Source organism: Amborella trichopoda, chromosome 13 (genome assembly GCF_054954075.1).
Source record: "Amborella trichopoda isolate Santa Cruz 75 chromosome 13, AtrichopodaSantaCruz75HAP2 v2.0, whole genome shotgun sequence".
NCBI lineage: Eukaryota > Viridiplantae > Streptophyta > Magnoliopsida > Amborellales > Amborellaceae > Amborella > Amborella trichopoda.
In genome coordinates this window covers 21,695,845-21,714,293 of record NC_142348.1, presented here as the reverse complement: position 1 = coordinate 21,714,293, position 18,449 = coordinate 21,695,845, and the positions used below count along the sequence as shown (strand labels likewise).

At 38.7% G+C, this 18,449-nt stretch overlaps 1 long non-coding RNA gene across 2 annotated transcripts; it reads left to right on the top strand.

Moving 5' to 3' along the window:
• Nucleotides 1–1,496: 1,496 nt before the first annotated feature.
• Nucleotides 1,497–8,810, top strand: LOC18433793 (uncharacterized). 2 transcript variants are annotated; one of them, XR_016047306.1, is made up of 4 exons: nt 1,497–2,458; nt 2,588–2,991; nt 3,080–3,255; nt 8,023–8,810. It is a non-coding gene; the product is annotated as an uncharacterized LOC18433793 (long non-coding RNA). The 2 variants fall into 2 exon arrangements; XR_016047305.1 differs by lacking the exon at nt 8,023–8,810 and having other exon boundaries at nt 3,080–3,427.
• Nucleotides 8,811–18,449: the final 9,639 nt, after the last annotated feature.

Here is an 18,449-nt window from a genome sequence, read left to right as displayed (position 1 = left end):
TTTGCTTCAAAAAAATCACCAACTATAAATTTCTTCTAAATAAATGTTTTTTCTTTCAAAAAAATTACTGGCCCACTAGAATTGAATTAGAAATTTCTCATAAAAAAGTTATTTATTATTATATCCACTAACCAATATACCATTACTAGTTAGTAGACAAAAAAGAATGGCTTATATTATATATAACTTAATTTTTTATTTATTTTCGTTTAAAAAAAAAGAGTTTGTCAAGTCAATTTTTTGATACTATTTTAATATTTATTACATTATGGTAAATATTAAAAAACAATTTGGCCATTGATAATCACTTTCATATTTTTCCATCTTTTTTAGAAAATTTTAAAAATACCCCTGGGCACAATCGATTCGTTATTGATTCGTTAAAGTCCATTTTTTCATTAATTTTCAACCTCATTTGAGTGTGATTTGTTTTAATCACATTCTTTATATGCTTTTCATATTTTAGTATATTTTTTTATATCTTTTTTATTTGTTTCAATACTTTTTGATCGTTTAGGACATGTCCGGTTAGAGCGATTGAATCGACCGATTTACTGGTTAGACCGGAGCACATGTCTGGTTAACCATTTTGGTTCGATTTTGCGAACACTGGTGTAGATGTAATTATAGAAGAATTCGAGTATTTTACAAATTATTTAAAGGAGGACATCTTTTTAGGGTGATGTTAGTATAAGGTGCCCACCTTATGTATACAAGCAAGGTGATACGTCTCTAAATTTTACGGGAAGATTTATTCTCAGAGTTGGGAACCTTATAATGGTTTGAAAATTCATGTTAAACCTTAATTGTGTAATTTTAAAATTTAAAACCCATGCCGATTGAGCATATCTATAAACGCTTGAAATCTTGAAAATAGATAGTCCAGGTAACATGTTAATAGATGCACTATTTTAGGACTTGAAATTCTTTTTTCTTCTTAGGATCTTCAAATTTCGAGGTCGAGATAATTAATCGAAAGTTTTTCCAAATTCGAAGTACTCTTTTCTACTAGGTTTTTGACATGAACCTTACTTCTATAGTATAAGGTTCCAACATTATATAAATTTTTTCCAATCTTTTGTGACTTCCCCTTAATAATTGGATGCGGCTGCTATGAGGCCTAGATGTAATGAAACATTGATGGCTCTGAAATCAATTTTCAATATTGATTATGAAATTTGAAGCTCAAAAAATTGTACAAAACATGAGGATCTTGAACACATTTTTTTTAATGCAAATTGGATGGTCTAGATAATGTGCTATAAAATTCACTATTTTTAGATCTTGAAATCCAAATGTTTTTCTTTTGACAACCATAATGACCATGGCCGAGATGATAAATTTGAAGATTTTTCGGAGCAAGAACTACCATTTTTGGTAAGTTTTGTGGTGAGGCTTTGCTTATTATGATAAGGCTGCAAACCTATCAAATCATTTAACTATAAATATTTCTCTGGATAATTTCTTATAAGAGCATTTTGGTCCTCAAGACAATCAGAGTACCAAAGGAGGAGTCAAATGTGAAGAGAATGGAGCTAACGCCATGGTGGTAGTACCACCATGTTCCAGTTGGAGGTCACGGCCACATCCTCGCGCTTCTTCATGTTAACGGAGACGAAAATGCTCTCTCAGTTTCGTAACCATGGATCAATCGTCCAATTTCGCATCGGAAGCCCAAGAATTGCAAGCGAGAGCATGAAAATTGTCATGGCGTTGCATTACTTTGCCAGGCAAAGACAGAGAAGCCCCAATGCAATGTAACGCTCTCTCTCTCTCTCTCTCTCTCTCTCAAATCAGAATGCTCATCCTTTTCTCTGTCTGTCTGTCTGTCTCATATACATAAACAACTCACTCGACCCAGAGCTCTCCCCTCTTTCTCTTTCTCTATCTCTCTCTCTCTTCTCTCTCTTTGTGACACACTCACTGATTCTGGAATTCTCCAAGAATGAGGAGATGGGCCGTGGAAGCGGCCATGGTCATTCCGGCCCAAAGGGAATAGGCTCGTAAGGAAAACTTATTCATGGCGATCTTGACTAAGATGGTAGACAGATTCGACGACATGGCTGACTACATGACCACCATCTCATGCACAACGGGCCATCGACCACTCAACACAATGGAGCGCAACCTGCTGGTCTTGGCCTTCAAATCCCTGGTCCGGCCACGCAGGGCCTCATGGCGCAAGATTAAAGACATAGAAAGGGTCGAGGACGAACCCCACTGCTTGGCTACCATTACGGATTACCTCTCACGAATCGAGTCCGAGATCGTTTCCATCTGTGAGCGTGTCCAGCAACTTCTGGACTCCTACCTCATCACATATGAGGACTCTGCCGAAGCCAGGGGCTACTACCGGCAGATGAAGGCCGACTACTTTCGGCACCTAGCTGAGTTCAAGACTGACGAACAAAAGAAAATTGAGGCCGACAAAGCCCAATTGAACCATGAAGAGGCCATGGTAACAAACTCTTGGGGCATTTCTTTCTTATTTCTTGGTTTTCTTTGCTATCTAGATCAATTTTTGGGGTTTCTTCATGTCTTCTCAAGAAAGTGAGGAGGGTTTGATCTGGTGTTTGCCTCTCTTCAGAGAATCGCTAAGGCGGAACTGAGACGTGCAAACCCCACCAGGCTAGTGACTGCGCTCAATTTTACGGTATTCAAGGCGGATATCCTCAACTCCACCGAAGACGCCTAAGCTTTGGTTGTAGAGATTCTTCCTTCGTTCCTCCATTTCTTTCCTGCGAATCTTTGTTTTAATCTTTTCCTGTTCCATTTTGGGTTTCGGAATATTGGAGAATGGTTCTTTCTTTTTTCTTTGCGTGTTTTATGGCATGATGGTAAAAAGGTTTATGGGCTTGTGTGATCAGTCGTTCGATGAGGGCATAGAGGGGTTTGATGAGTTGCATGGTGATGACCTCGAGGAAAGCGCGTCCATCTTGCACTCCATTTGCGATAATATAGAACGATGGACCTCCGACTAAGGTCCAGGAGGTTTTTCTCACACATTTCTCCTTCCATTAATCACCATATGCTGACCTTCCCTATCTGATGACTTGTGGATCTCTTGGTTTGTTTACAGGTTGAAGGGGATCACGATATCGAAGAGGCCGAAAGGAGGGAAAGTAATCGAGTCTTGTTCCCGCATTCTCGTGTCCCCGTCGGCGAAGAAAACCTAGACGAGCAGCCTTCCAACCCACTATCTTCCCAAGAATTCCTCGTTCATTTTGGTGCAAAACTGATTCCAGTCACGACATGGTGAGAGTTTTTCTTTGCTTTTGTTGTTATTTTTTGGGGGCTGTTTAGGCAATTATGCAAAATTTAGAGCTAACAGAGCACCATGTGAGGCAGTAACTCAATTATTCCTAGGTCATGTTCTTGTAATTGTGAAATAATGTGGGAAAAGAAGTCTTAGGTCATGTTCTTGTAATTGTGAAATAATGTTGCAATTATTCCTAGGTCAGGGAAATGCATTTCCACTATTGTTTCCTCTGAAGTATGTCGCAGCCATCTTCAAGATGAAAGTGACGAAATGGTAGGCCAACAAAAAATTAAAATGGACACAGTTAATATTAGGAAAAATTACTTATGGATGTAAAAATTAATATGAAAATACATAAAGGTTCATATTTTCTCAAATATTGTGTCCTAGATCAGTCCCCTTCGTCTTTTTATTATTTTTTTCAATTTTCCTCTTAGCTTCATTTTACCAACATAGGAATTGTTCTAATTTATTTATTTATTTAACAAACATAGGGTTGTCTGGTTAGGTACCTTGATCTCACCCTCCGGGTTGAGTTGACCTGGTGGCTTGGTTCTGGGTTCGAGATGGACCAGGGACCTGAGATCGCTCTCTCAGGAACTGTGTGAAGAAGACATGGGCAGGAATACCAACCGATGAGAGAGGAATTAGGTTCGCAAGGCGGGACTCACCTCACGTGGGTCCGTGATGCCCTCTTGGAAGACGAAGAATGCCCCCCTGGCCTGTGGCTAGTTTGGAATCGTCTCCATTGACATGTTTTCTTCTTACCTGTAAAACACACACATACATTAGAGTACAGACAAGTTGGTCTGAGGACCCCACCTTGTCACAAAGTGAACACACATGTGCGTGTGTACACGAAAAAAAATGAAAGGAATACTGTAATAGGGTCTATGTCAATTCGACAGCCTTACGGTGTCTCTTTGGCGAAAGACTTTTAGTAAGATTCTACTGTGAGGATAGAAAGAAAAGGGGTGAGATAGAGGAACTGGCAGAGAAAATGAGAGTATGTCTTTCAACTGGTTCTTCAGAGAAAATTGGGACAGAGGTTGGTTTGGATTTCACCCAACTCCTCTGAGGCAGAGGATAGAGATTTTCGTGAGGAGAAGGAGAAGAAAATGAACAACAAAAGTAGTGAAGGTCAGCTTGGATCTCGCTGAACCTTTGAAGAATGGAGTCGTTTGACCCGACAACTAGGCGCTCGTAGTGACAAGACTAGCACGACAATTGGTCTGGCGCGGTAGCTACACGGGCACGATGACTAGACCGGCACAATGGCTAAACTTCTCAATGACCAGATGAATGTGACGACTAATCTAGTACAGTGGCTGGTCTTGTGCGGCAGCTAGATAGGCAAGGTAACAAGTCCAGCACAACGGCTAAACTACTCGAAAACAATATTGGCACGGCAATTGTCCTAGCACGGATTAGTCTGAGGCGGCAGCTAGACGAGAACGGTAACTAGTCCGGCACAATGGCTAAACTGCTCGACATCAGGACTAGCACAACAGTGCAAAGCTCAACCAGCCCTCTGGCCAAACAAGCAAAAAGAGAAGAGAGAGAAAGGCAATCGTGTCCAACAATGTGTGTTGTCGTGCAGGGCAAAAAGTGGGAAGGGAGGAAAATCACACTTGGTAGTGCTTACTGCCGTGCGCAACAGTAGAAGAGAAAATCGCACACGTCATTTACACTATCGTGCCCAATGGACAGGGAGAGAAGTGATCGTCTAGCTCGGCATTTGCACTACCATGCGCAACGAATAGAGAGAGAAGAGATCGTCACGCTCGGCAGTATGCACTACCACCCGCGACATGCTGAGGAAAAGAAGAAGATCACGCACGGCATTTGCACTTCCGTGCACGATGGACAGAGAGGGAAGAGATCACCACGATCGGCAGTATGTACTGTCACACGCAACAGTCTGAGAGAAAAAAAAAGAGGAAGATCACGCCCGACATTTGCACTGTCGTGCACGATGGACGGGGAGGGAAGAGAACGCCATGCTCGGCAGTATGCGCTGCCCGCACAACTGACTGAGAAAGATGAAAACATGAGATGAGACAGAAATAGAGAGAGAAAGAAGGAGAAGCGAAAGGAAAGGAAAGAAGAAAGAGAGAAAAGGAAAAAGAGAAGAGAGAAAATGAAAGAAGAAAATAAGAGAAAAAGAAAGAAGAAAGAGAGAAAAGGAAAGAAGAAAATAGAGAGAAAGAAGAAAGAGAAAGAACAAAGAGAAAGAAGAGAGGGAAAGAAGAGCGAAGAGAGAGAGAAAGAGTTTACCTTATGCCCAGAGGTACCACCAAAAGTCTTCTCTCTCCTCTCTCCTCTCTCTCTCTCTAAGACATGACCTAAAATCTCAAGCAAAAAGTAGAATTTTTATTGCTGAAACTTGGCTCCTTTTACATGAGGTGCGTGCTTGTTTATATAGAAGTGGGGCCCAAAGGTGGGTCTACAATCAAAAGTTAACCTAAATGTCAAAAATTAGGCATTACAAGAATTAAAGGAAATCTAAGGAAATGGAGCAAAATGATGATTTTGCCCCTGCCCCAACAATCCACGAAATTCAAATTGAGTCCCTGCTATGCCCAAGAACTCTTGCAATCTTCCATGGGGTCTTTCCGGTCTCCGTTCGACCGAAAGATGATTCTTTTCTTGATCAGCTTAGGAAAACGGTAGTCTTGATACCACTTTCGAGCCATGGATCGAGTCTTTGGGCTATGATCATGAAGTGCGAAAATCTCAACAAACGTGCAATCTTTGTTTAAAGACTATGCCCATTTCTTGGTATTTTTTTATGATTTCGTCATTGAATATCGACGAGCAAGTCGTCATGAGCGTTTGGTGATGAACGTGGCTGGTTTTAGTGCCCGAACGACCATTTTCCATTTTTGATCTTTTGGCCGGAATTTGGTTTTTGGTGGCCGAAAAGTGCAGCAACTTCGTACTCGTCACATGTCAAATCTGATTCTCCATCATGTGCGAGGTTCAGCTCTGATGAAGCCTCGAACCTTGTGCTTGTAATGGGTTTGATTTTTGGTCGATCCGACTTGTGAGCGTCATGATGTGGCTGCTAGATCAAGGTATGCTCCTACGGAAAAACCTGCAACCTTGCTTTGACTCGTGATCTTCTCTCGTGTTTTTCTCTCGACTTAGGCCACGACATGAGTCGTGCCACAGATCAAAATGCTCGAGTTGACGAGATGAACACACTCGTAAAATTTGAGTTTGATCTGGCTTGGGATGAGAGAGAAACGGTCTTTCAAAGTTGAGCCCAAAACCCATGAACACAGTTTCCATTAATGGGAGCTGGTACACTGAGGGTGCACGGTAATAGCGTGTGACCTACCCATTTCGGGTAATTTGGCCATAACTTGATCCAGGAAAGTCTGATCAAGCCGAAACTTGGTCACTATGGGTTTTTGGACATTCCGAATCCAATGGCGATGGTCTTAAAATAATTTAACGCTCTAGTGATAGAGCTGTAGTTATAAGGTTTACTTCAGGGCGATAGAAGCTGATTTTCCCAAAACTATTTCTGCATCTGCACTGCCTTAAGCTCATCGAATTGCGACAAAACTTGGCAAGTGTTCTTAGGAGATCTTTATCAACATTTTTTATCCTTTTTGGGTCATTCTAAGATTGTTGGAAATTTCGCTTCTAGATTAGGGCTTTATTATCTTGGCTTCTCGTTATTCCGCATCAGGGATATAAGGTGATGAAAAAAAATTCCCTCAAACAGCTTGTCCTACTGAATATTGTGATTCGAGAGATGCGAGAATGACAACATACTGAAAATTACCCTTCGGGTTTATTATTATTTTTTCTCCTGACCACAGAATCACATGAACGTCAAAGGAATATTCACGTAACGTTGCAACCAAGCTGCTCAGACATTTGGATGTTGTTGCAGATCCAATCGTGGAGACTTCGGGGGGGAAGGGACATTGAGGGATGATTTTAATGTCTACACCTGTTGGACATTTTGGCGGCGTTATCACCAAGTTTTACAAGATGCCTGGTACGACAGTTTCTTGCTTGTGATGTATGATTTTAAAGTCTACACCCTATTGGACGTTTTGGCGTCGTTGTTTGCTGCTACGCCAGGTTTTCTTTGACAAGCAGGGTACCTCTGAGATCACATCCTGTCGGGTCCAGTTAGGGGCTTTTTGTTGGCCTGCCCAAACGTCTGGCCCGGTCATGGAGGGGTTTTGTCGAGGCGGCCTTGAAAGGGCTCTACCCTGGTTGTTGTGGGCAGGTATTGACCTAGTTTGACAGTTTCTTTCGTGTTGTGGATATTGAGGGAAGATTTTAACATCTACACCCGTTGGACATTTTGGCGACATTGTTGGTAGCCATACTGGGTTTTGTAGGATGCTTGGTATGATAGTTTCTTGCCTTGTGAATGATCTTGTTTTTGGGTCCTGATAACAGGGCATTCTGCTACCAAGGTTTTTTTTCTTGACATGCTGGTTGAAGTTGCATGTGAAGACAAATGTTGTATCAACCTGGTTTATTGGTCCGAGTGCCCTTTGCGGGTTTTCACTTAGACTGGGGAAGCGGTGCCGTAAAGATGGTTTTCGCCAACCTCCTTTTTATTATGCTCTTTTGCCTATGACCTGACGGCCATATTTGCCTTTTTTTACATTTTTGCTCATAGTGCCCATTTGGGTTTTCACCGTGTCTAGTTTTTATTTACGGAAGGCTTTTACTGATAGCTTCGTGACCATGCTCGTCTGTCATTTTTACTCATGGCGTTCCCTTTTCAGGTTTACACCAGGCATGTTCTTTTTGTGGGGGCACGTTTAAGGTCCTGCCTCTAGGACCTGGGCAAAGCAATTTAACGTCATGCGGTCAGGACGTGTGCTACAGTTAAGGTCATGCAACTGGACCATGATGGTGGTGAATTACAGTCTATGAAGGCTATGGAATGAGTATGGTGATGGATTGGCTCATTTGGTGGAGATGGCACGAGACTATCTATAGATGATGGATGGTGGTTGAATAGAAGGTGGATAATGGGTGACCCACTAACTGACGCCGAGTATGGATGATGGAATGGCTCGTAGTTTCGTTAGCATGGGTAAGACTCACTGGGGATGAAGTGAAGATGGTGTGTAAATGAGTGCACGGAGAGGCCGGCATAAAGAAAGTGTGTGCAATGGGGGGCACATGTGTATGGAGGCTTATTTAAGGTCATGCCACCAGGACTTGGGTGAAGCATTTTAACGTCATGCGAACAAGACGTGTGCTACAGTTTAAGGTCATGCAACTGGACCATTGTGCAAAGCAGTTTAACGTTATGCGGCCAGGATGTGTGTTGCAGTTTAGGGTCATGCAACTGGACCATTTGTGAGAAGCAGTTTAATGTCATGCGGTAAAGACGTACACTATAGTTTATGGTCATACAACTAGACCATTGTGCAAAGCAGTTTAACGTCATGCGGCCAGGATGTGCACTAAAGTTTAAGGTCATACAGCTGGACTGTTGCGTAAAGCAGTTTAACGTCACGCGGCCAGGACGTGCACTATAGTTTACGGTCATACAGCTGGACCATTAAGCAAGCAGTTTAATATCATGTGGCGTACACTATAGTTTAGGGACATATAACTGGACCGTTGCGCAAAGCAGCTTAACGTCATGCGGCCAGGACATGCACTATAGTTTAGCGTCATACAACTGGACCGTGTATGAGTCGCCATGTATGTGGGTTGTCAATGAGGGGTAGACTCACTGGGAGATGTGAAGTGGAAGAAACTCCATGGAGAATGGGCCTGCTGGTGCGCACATGGACTGGCCGGTTAGGGAAGGCGTGCATGAAATTGCATGCAAAAGGCGTGGGTGCAGCGGCAAGAGGTTGCACATGGCAGTACAGAGGTATCACATCTGACAGCATCATCGAAGAGGTCGTCAAGGCGCATACTGCAATGGAGCACGCATGACAGTGAACGTGCTCAATAGTGAGTGCACGACAGTGTGTGGTTTGGGCATGCGTGGTGCTAGTCGTGTGACGAGAGGAGTGTACGGCAGCAACTTGTTGAAGTCGGAGACGCACAGCAAAATCATGTGACACATGAAGCGCAGGGTAGTGAGAGGCATGCTCGGCAGTGAAAATCCACATAGCAATGAGAGGCGCACTCGACAGTGAGAAAGCGCACGACAGTTAGAGGAGCCCTCGGCGGTGAAAAAGCGTACGGCAATGAAAGGAGCGCTCGGCAATGAAAAAGCGCACGGCAACAAGAGGTGCGCACGGCAGTTAGAGGCACGCTCAGCAGTGAAAAAGCGCATGACAGTGAGAGGAGCGCTCAGCAATGAGAGGCAGTACGTCGAGTTCGGGCTTAAGGCAAAGCCCGACTCAGTCCAACCCATTACCGTTTGACCTTTTAGCCTTGGGTGTCCTTTCTTCTTTGTAAGGGACATCTTCGAGAACCCTGGGTACAAAAGGAGTTTAAACTGCCTTCTTCTTCTTCTTTTTACCATTTTACCTTAGTGAAAATGATGAAGGGGTTTGAGCAGTGAGAGGGTGAACTCCATCTAACACGAGTTTTTTGGCGAGAGGAACACATCGGAAAGAGGGAGAAAGGGGGCTCGATAGTGAGCAAGGACCTTCGCCGGGAAGAGGAGAAGAAGTGCAGTGGGATTTTTTGGGTTAGGGTCTGCCGGCAGAAGCTCCAGAGAGAGAAATAGGGACGCTCTTGGGTGGGTTTTTCCAGCGAAGTGACCATGCTGGGAGGTGTTGCAGGGAATCTCAGAGGGAGTTGGAACCTTGCGAGAAGGTTTTGCGCCAGGGTTTTGGGAATTCAGGCCGTCACGGGGGTCGCAGGTGCGTTGCAAAGGTTCTTCCGGCGACAGTCAGTGGTAAACCAGTAAGGTGGCTCACAGGGGAGCCAGAGGGTCACCGGGCAGCCAAAGGGTCGTAGGACAACTGAAGGGTCACAACATGCCCATGCAGCGAGTCATTGCGCATGCAGGCGTAGTGCATAGAAAGCGAAGGGTCACCCATCAGAGATATGTTACACACGGAATTTGCAGTGTCCTACGTGCGTGCTCAGTGGTGTACACATGGCATAAGGCATGTACACGCCAGTGAGTACGCACGGCAAGAAGTACATTGCTCGGCAGTGATCCCACACAGCAGTGAGAATGTGCATGGTAGTGCGCACAGCGGTGAGTACGCACGGCAGGTTACGTGCGCGGCAGTGCATGTGCCAAGGGGCTACGTGCATGGTGGCATGTGCTTCAAGAAGCATGTGCGACGGCTAAAAAAAAATAAAGCAAGAAAAAAGAAATCAATAATATAGTTTATTTTAGATCTATTAATATAGCTTTATGCTTAACTTTAAATATTTAGTATTTCTCATATTTCAGATAGAATTACGACATATGATGAATCTTTAAAAAAAAATTGTAAAATCAACACATGACGTGTACAACTTTTAATTATCAATAAAATATGATTTTATTATTAACAAAAGAAGAGATTAAAATTAGCTATTTTAAAGTTCAAAATTATATATATATATATATATATATATTTAGATTCATAATAGTGGTGGTCAAGATTATAGAAATTTACTTCCAAAAACCTTCCCTAAAATAAATTTTGAAGGAAGATTAGATATTAAATCCATTAGCATTTCCTAATCAATATACAAAAACCTAACCTTCGCGTTTTATACGTTAATCAATATAAAAGTCGCTAATCACCACTAATAGCATGCTAGATAATCTCTAGCACGATGAATCCTTTTATATTCTCATTGTTGTGCTTTGTTCTAGAAAAAAATACGGACCAATATGATAAAACATAGTCTTTGAGTGTCAATAATATAAAAAAAAACAAAAAAGCCAAAATCCTAAAATGTACAAAAATAACTTTATAAAATATTCATTAAAAAAAAAAAAAACATTGATAAATTTCAAATATAAATGTTAGGAGAGATACAAATAAATAAATAAAAAAGGAAAGACAATAATAAAAATTTAATGTACAGGTAGCTGGAAATAAAAATATCATTATTTTACGACCCAAAAAATTGTACCAAAGTATTAGAATTGAGAGAATGGATAAGAAACTATTTGAAAAGAATGGAAAAAGATAAAGTCATTTTTTAGTACTAAGCTCTTAAAAAGAGAAAATGTGTAAATGAAGGTTTAAAGCATTAAAATTTCAAAATGTAAAAATATAAGAGAACTAATGTTGGTTTCTAACTTTCTTTGAAATATAGAACAAAAAATAAAAGAACAATAGCATAAAGCATATGGATGGAGTTGGAACATACCTTATTATCATCTTCTTGCTCAATTCGCCCATGTGCTATTTGTATATGATAAATTCAACAGCACTCATCAACTAAAAAACTATGAATCAAAAATATAAAATCCTATAGCACAAAAAATATAGAGAAGCTAATTAACTAAATAAATAAATAAATAAAGAGACAAGATATTGTAACAGTTGAAAAGCCTTTACTATTATTAAGAGTTACAATATATATTGTATAAAGTCCCTTTATGTTGTAACGTCAACAATTAAATTAAATTTCATATTCATCAAATTTTTCATATAATATTGTTTATAAAGGCTTGAAGGATAGTTTATATATCGTTAAGTCAATAATCAACATTAGACATTTTCATATTATAGCCACTTTTATTATCTGAATAATAATTTCTTCAATTAACTTAAAAATCATGACAAAGTAGGAATTGTTAATAGATAGGGAGGATAAATGAGCAAAAGAAAATGACATGTAGCACAAAAATAAGCAGTTTCCTTAATAAAAAATAGACAAATAAAAAACATATTTAAAGAGCAAAAGAAATAATATAAAATTCTTAATATATATAAACATAAATAGATATACTCTTATCCCTCTCTTTAGTTCTCTTCTTAATCAAGATTTGATAATTTGGTATCCTAACTCTTCTGGCTCCTTCATAGATTCCTCTTTTCACTCCTCTATGCTCCTTCATAGATTCTTCTTTTCACTCTTCTATGCTCCCAGATCTTACCCCTGCCTCTCAATTAAATAAGATATGGCCTTTTCTCAATCCCTCATAAAATTCAAGCTTTCCTCTGGGCTCTACTTCATAGTAGAACTCTAATCTTAGACCAATTACAAAGAAGGGGGTTTCCCTACCCAATCGATGCATTCTTTGCTTCCAACAAGAAGAAACTATCCCTCATCTTTTCATTCACTATGAGGTCACTTCCCTCCTGTGGTCTGCAATCCATAAGCTCTTTGGATTGCAATGGTTAACTCCCCCTTCTCTAGACAGCCTTTTTCTCTGTTTTCTTGTCCCCTCCTTTCTCCAAAACCTGGGATGAAGCTTTGGCAGTTATCAGTTGTTGCTCTTCTATAGAGCATCTGGATAGAAAGAAACTCAAGAACCTTAAAAGAGACATTTCAAAATGTAGTGATTCCATTTTTTACTCAATAACTGTCTTGATCCCTCTCTGGGCTAAAGTTATTCCCACCTTAGGAATGGGAGGTACCCTAACTAACTCGATAGGAATTCTACCCTTCTTCTCACATTTTATTGGAATCTTTGATTCCACCTTCACTGAAGCAAAGGCCCTCCTAGAAGGCCTCAAGCTGGTGCCTCAATCTTAGACGAAGTACCAAGGTCTGATTATGAAATCAGACTCTAGATACTCGATCCTTTGGGCAAGCCACCAGCCTCAACTGCCTTGAATACTCTCCCATATTTTTTTAGCAAGTCACCTTCTTGTGCAGCTTGATTTCCCAAGTCACCTTCAAGCACATTCTTCCGGGGGGCTGGCGGGGGGGGAGCCAACAGTGAAGCAGATGGACTAGCCAAAGAAGGAGCACACAACGTCACAGGTGCATCCCTAATCCCTTATCTCTTACGTTTCCTTTCTTCCCTAACCATCTTCCCCCCACCCCCCACCCCCCCCCCCCCCCCCCCCCCCCTCGTCTCGTTCAAAAAACAAAGAAAAAAAAAGAAGAAAAATAAGAAAAGAAAAAAAAATAGACAAAGACAATAGAGAGTCAAAAAAAAAATAGAAAATATCATTTTCTAGATTACAATCTCCTACCTATTCTCTATTTCTCTGCTTCACCCCTCTACATATCACTCTCTCTCTTCCTCCTAACTATGTCTCTATCCTTAAACCCTTCTCATCGTCTCCTCCTCCTCATTTCTCCACCACCTCATCAATCTTTTCTAGTCTTAGCCCTTCTCACCTCAGTTAATCATCTCCCTCTTCTTATCCTTCTAAATCTACCTCAAATATTTTACCTCGTAATCCCTCCACAAACGGCTCTCGACTCCTTCCCCCTCCTCCTCTCTCTTACTCTAGCAGCAAGGACAACACGGATGGGAGAACTGCAGACTTCTCACAAGACAACTGCAATTTGTGGACCAAGCTTCGTTATGAAGGCTCGGTCCAATCTTTTTCTCTTTTTCTCTCTCTCTCATTCCCTACCTCTCTTCTCCTCCTTTTCTTAGGTACTTATCTCAATTGTTTTTTTCTCTCCCTGCGGCTCTCCATTTTCAACTATATTTGTCTCAAACCTATCAATCACCTTTCTCGTTCTCTTCAGCCTCTCACCACGGCCCTAGCCCGTCTTCTGCAACGATGACGATAGCTCTCCATTTTCAACTATAGTTTTCTCATTGACGTGAAAACTGTAGCCAAGCCATTATTATATAAACAGGGAAAAAGTTTATATAAGGATGTTACTTTGTAATGTAGAACTACGGATGCCCCTCAAAAATCCATCAAAAAAGGTAGTTTTAATGCCCTTTGATTGATCATCGAGATGTATGATTATAAAAAACAAAAAGATTTTAAATCTCAAAAATAGTGCATGTTACAATATATTATCTACACCGTCCATTTTCAAGATTTTTATATGTTTATAGATCTACTTGATTTTAATTATTTTTTAAATTTAAATTTTTATAATTAGATATAAAAATAGTTTTTGAGATAATCCTAATAACATTTTACATCAAAATTATATACCATGATAAATTTGAAGGGCACGTTACCTCTACACCTACGGAGGTGTTCGTATGCCAACTGAACCCTATAGACAATAGGGTAAAATTAATATAGAAGTATCTTATACTTTGCAAAATACTATGATGTATGATATGTAATTTAATTTTTCTCTTTTTATTTTATTTTTCTAAATTTTGACATTGTTAGTCTATTTTTAGGTGAAAAATATTTTTTTGAATATTTTTGTAATGTCATAACATTGAAATTTATAAAGAAATTTGTTTTTATTTTTGTCGTATGATATGGAAGTGTTTTTAAATATTTTTTTGAATCATATTTGTTATAATATTATAAATAATAATTATACATTGATAATCAAATCTTGTATTTTATTTATTAATTTCTTTACAGGGAAATTATCCCTAATATACCTATATTTTACTACAATTGAAAAATAATAATAATAATAATTTTTCAAAACTTGGCCTACTACACCTTTTTTGACATTTTTCGACTTCTTTCGGACCAAAGAAACCTTCACGGTAGTCTTTTTACCGTAATAGTTACTAAGCTTTACGGTAATTGAAAAACTGTAATAAGTTGAAGGAATATAACGGCAATTAGAACACCGTAATACCGTAATGCTTTGAAATAGTATCACAGTACTTTAATTACCGTCCGAAAGTTTCAAACCGAAGCTCATATCAGGGCTACCTCTCCTCTTGCCCTCTCTGTGAACTTGGAAATTGTTTCTGTAAACTTGGAAGTTGTTAGGCTATGGTGGTGAAGTTGTCGGGAAATCAGCTGTAATTGAGGCTACTGGCGGTGCAGTGGCCGTGGCTTGGTTTTTCCAGCATAAGAAGTAGAGGAGCTCGTACTAGAGCTCGGCTACTATGGCGAGCAAAATACTGTGAAAATCCCTGTTATAGCAGCTGCAAGCGTGCTCATGGAGCACATGGTTTTGAGTTTCTCTCTATAAAAAATCATAAAAAAAAAAAAAGAGATTCTCTCTCTAATCTTATGAAGATGGTTTTGACCGTGTCTTTCATTAATCATCAAAAGCGAGCTTCTCTCTGCTAAAACTTTTTGGTTTCTTTGGGGAGGTGCTTTGAAATACTGTAGAGAGAGAGACTCAAAACAGAGAGAGATTACGGTAATATACAGAAGAAAATATGGTACTTCGAGTACCATAATTTTATGTTAATCTATTAGGTCAATTATATTACTATATAAAATGCCTAAGAATTACGATATATAAATTATCATGTGGACTTTTGTACAAATTACGGTATTTAAATTACCGTAATGCTCTTTACGGTAAAAAAACTACCATAAATGTCATTTTGGTCCAAAAACAGCCGAAAATAGTGAAAAAGGGTGTAGGCGAGGTTTTAAAATTTAAAGGTTTTTTTCCTGATTTTACTAAATTATAGATATATTTATGATAATTACCCTTATTTATATTATAAAGTATATAATATATTATTTTTGTTATAGCAATAAATTAATTTATTTTTATTATTAAAGTATTGTAGTTCATGTATGATTATATACTTCATCCATAATAATTATATATTTCTTCTTTTGTGTGATGTAAATTTAATGGTTAACAGTAATTTATACAAGAAAAGAACATCTCAATATTCGTATATTAATGCAAAAAAATAAAAGTTATTAATGGAGTACCTCTATTTCTTATTGGATTCTTAAAAAATAATATTTATAATGATTTTTAATATTTTTTTAGATCAAATCCGACCAATTTGGCCTATTTCTAATCCGAAATGCCGATTTACTTATCCATATAGATTTTTTAGGTGCCCGATCTGAAAGCACCGATCCGTTTTTTAAACCACTTTATGCAACGATTCAAGATAGGTTCGAACGATTCAAGATAGGTTCGAAGACGACCAATTTAGAAGCCAGTTCAACACCTTTTGAAGATTTTGTAATTCTTTCTCTTTTGTTTAAGATTGTTTACTTACCCACTCTTCTTATTACCTTCTATAAGTCTCTCTCCTCCTTTACTTTTCTCCCTCTACTCTCTTTGAATTAGTTTTTGTATTCTGAGCACCCAATTTGTGGGCTAGCGTCTTCACGTTTTTGTGGAACACTTTATTCTATTAATAAAGCCAACCTTCTTCAAAAAAACAGATAGATGAAAAGAATTTAATTCAAATAACAAAACAAATAAATAATACAATTTTAACATGCATTAGATATTGATTGGAACTTAAAATATTATTATTTTTACAATACAATAAATTATACAAAAATCATTCCAAAATAGATAAAGTTGAATTACTGAATTAAAGATGCATTTTTTTTTTTTTTTTTTTTTTTTTTTTTTTTTAAAAAAAAAAAAAATTAGAAGTCGCATGTATTAAGTATCTCACTTTTATCACTTCAATTGTATGATATATCTACATCTCATGCCTATTGATCACAAAACACATGAATTTTAAGTTTATCCCAAGACACTAATGATAAACCCAAGTCATGCTTAACTTTTCTTGGGTTTAACCTCAATCCACATAGATTTAGGACTTCGAAACAATTTGAAACTCTTCACAGAAGGATGGATCCTTATCTAAAGTGGTTTCTGCTATTTAGCAACATGCATGGAATTTGAACACAAGATTGGCCAATTCAATTCTTCAGCACGGTCAGTGGCTCAATCCAGGCAATAAATAGACTGATGTGAATTTTGTAGACGCCGTTAACGATCTTCGAATTGCCCAAAATGTCGACCACGTGTTCCTTAGATTCACTTTTATCAACCCACAAAATTTCAGCTCAATATGAGTTCATTAAGAAGGGTTTCAGGTAACTACAGTCTAGGTGGTTCAACCAGTAGAGGACTGAAGTGAATTCAATTGAATATCTAAAACTATTTGTCTATGTTTCAAATGAAAGTGAGGTCATTAGGGTCTCCTTCCATTGACTGTGGGCTAGTATCTTGTAGCCATATGCAGACTCTGGTTTAAATGAGCAGATGGCCATTGCTATATCTAGTTGAACCCTTTATCGTGCACCAAATCGGATTTGATCCATTGGCTGATGCAAAATATTATTTGGATTCTCCGAATTTTCTCTTGAACTAAATTCATTGGGGCATATTCTCAAGTTGACGCCAGTCTTGAACCGCTATATAGGATACAAAGAACTCAATTTCAAACCATTATTGGGTATTAACCTTAACCAATTTCAACCATTAAGTTCACTAACCATTCTTCCATCGATTTGAGGACTTCATGCCTTTGAAAACGAATGAAATGGCCAAAATTATCTTTTTACCTCATCTCGGCACATAGAACCATATATTAACCTAGATCCTTTTTTTTTTTTAAGTTCTATCCGGTTTCTAAGTGATTCAAGCCTATGAAAGTTAATCTTGCCCCACTTTTCCAACAATCACCCACTGCATCGATGTTGTTTAAAACAGTTGAGATTAAGTAGAATCACAATGCTAAGATATATATCAAGCAAATAATAGATAAAATCATGAAAAAGGAGAGAGAAGAATAAAATAAAATCAAGGAAAAACAAAAAAGAACTTACTTTATAGGGCCCACTAGCCAGGCAGCCTGATATGGGGCTTGGGTTTGACCAATGGATTCTTGGTCAACCTCTTCCAATCTTGAAGAGAAATTATTTGAATTTGAATTTGGACTATTCAATAGGAATCTTTAATTGATTGGATCGTTAGAAATTGACATGATTGAAGGGACTTGAAAGATGTAAAATTCTCAAGGTTAGATCTAGTCTTTCTTGTTGATACTTTTGGATGGATTGGGGTTTTGCAGTTGATTTAGGATTCTAAGGAAGATTCGCCTTTGGAATAGGGTTAGAGTTTCACATATTAGGATTTCCATGGTTTATAAAGGGTCAAAAGTTTTCCAAAATCAACTAGAACATATGGTATTATAAGATCAAGAGCATCATTGGGTGTTTGAACTCATTTCCCACCAAAAAAATAAAGAATTTTACATAAATAGCGGTTAAAAATGTGGAATTACCCCAAAGTCCAAATTTTGGCCCATGTTACTTCAAGGACCTACTTGTTTGAGGTTTTTTTATTTTTTGTTTTATAAACAATTTAAAAATAAAAATTTCGAACCGCCCAAAACATGAAAAAGTTGATATATTTGGGTGGAAGTCAAGCAATCGAACTGCCCAAATATGTGTTTAAATAATTGAAAACTCAAATTTCGTACCAT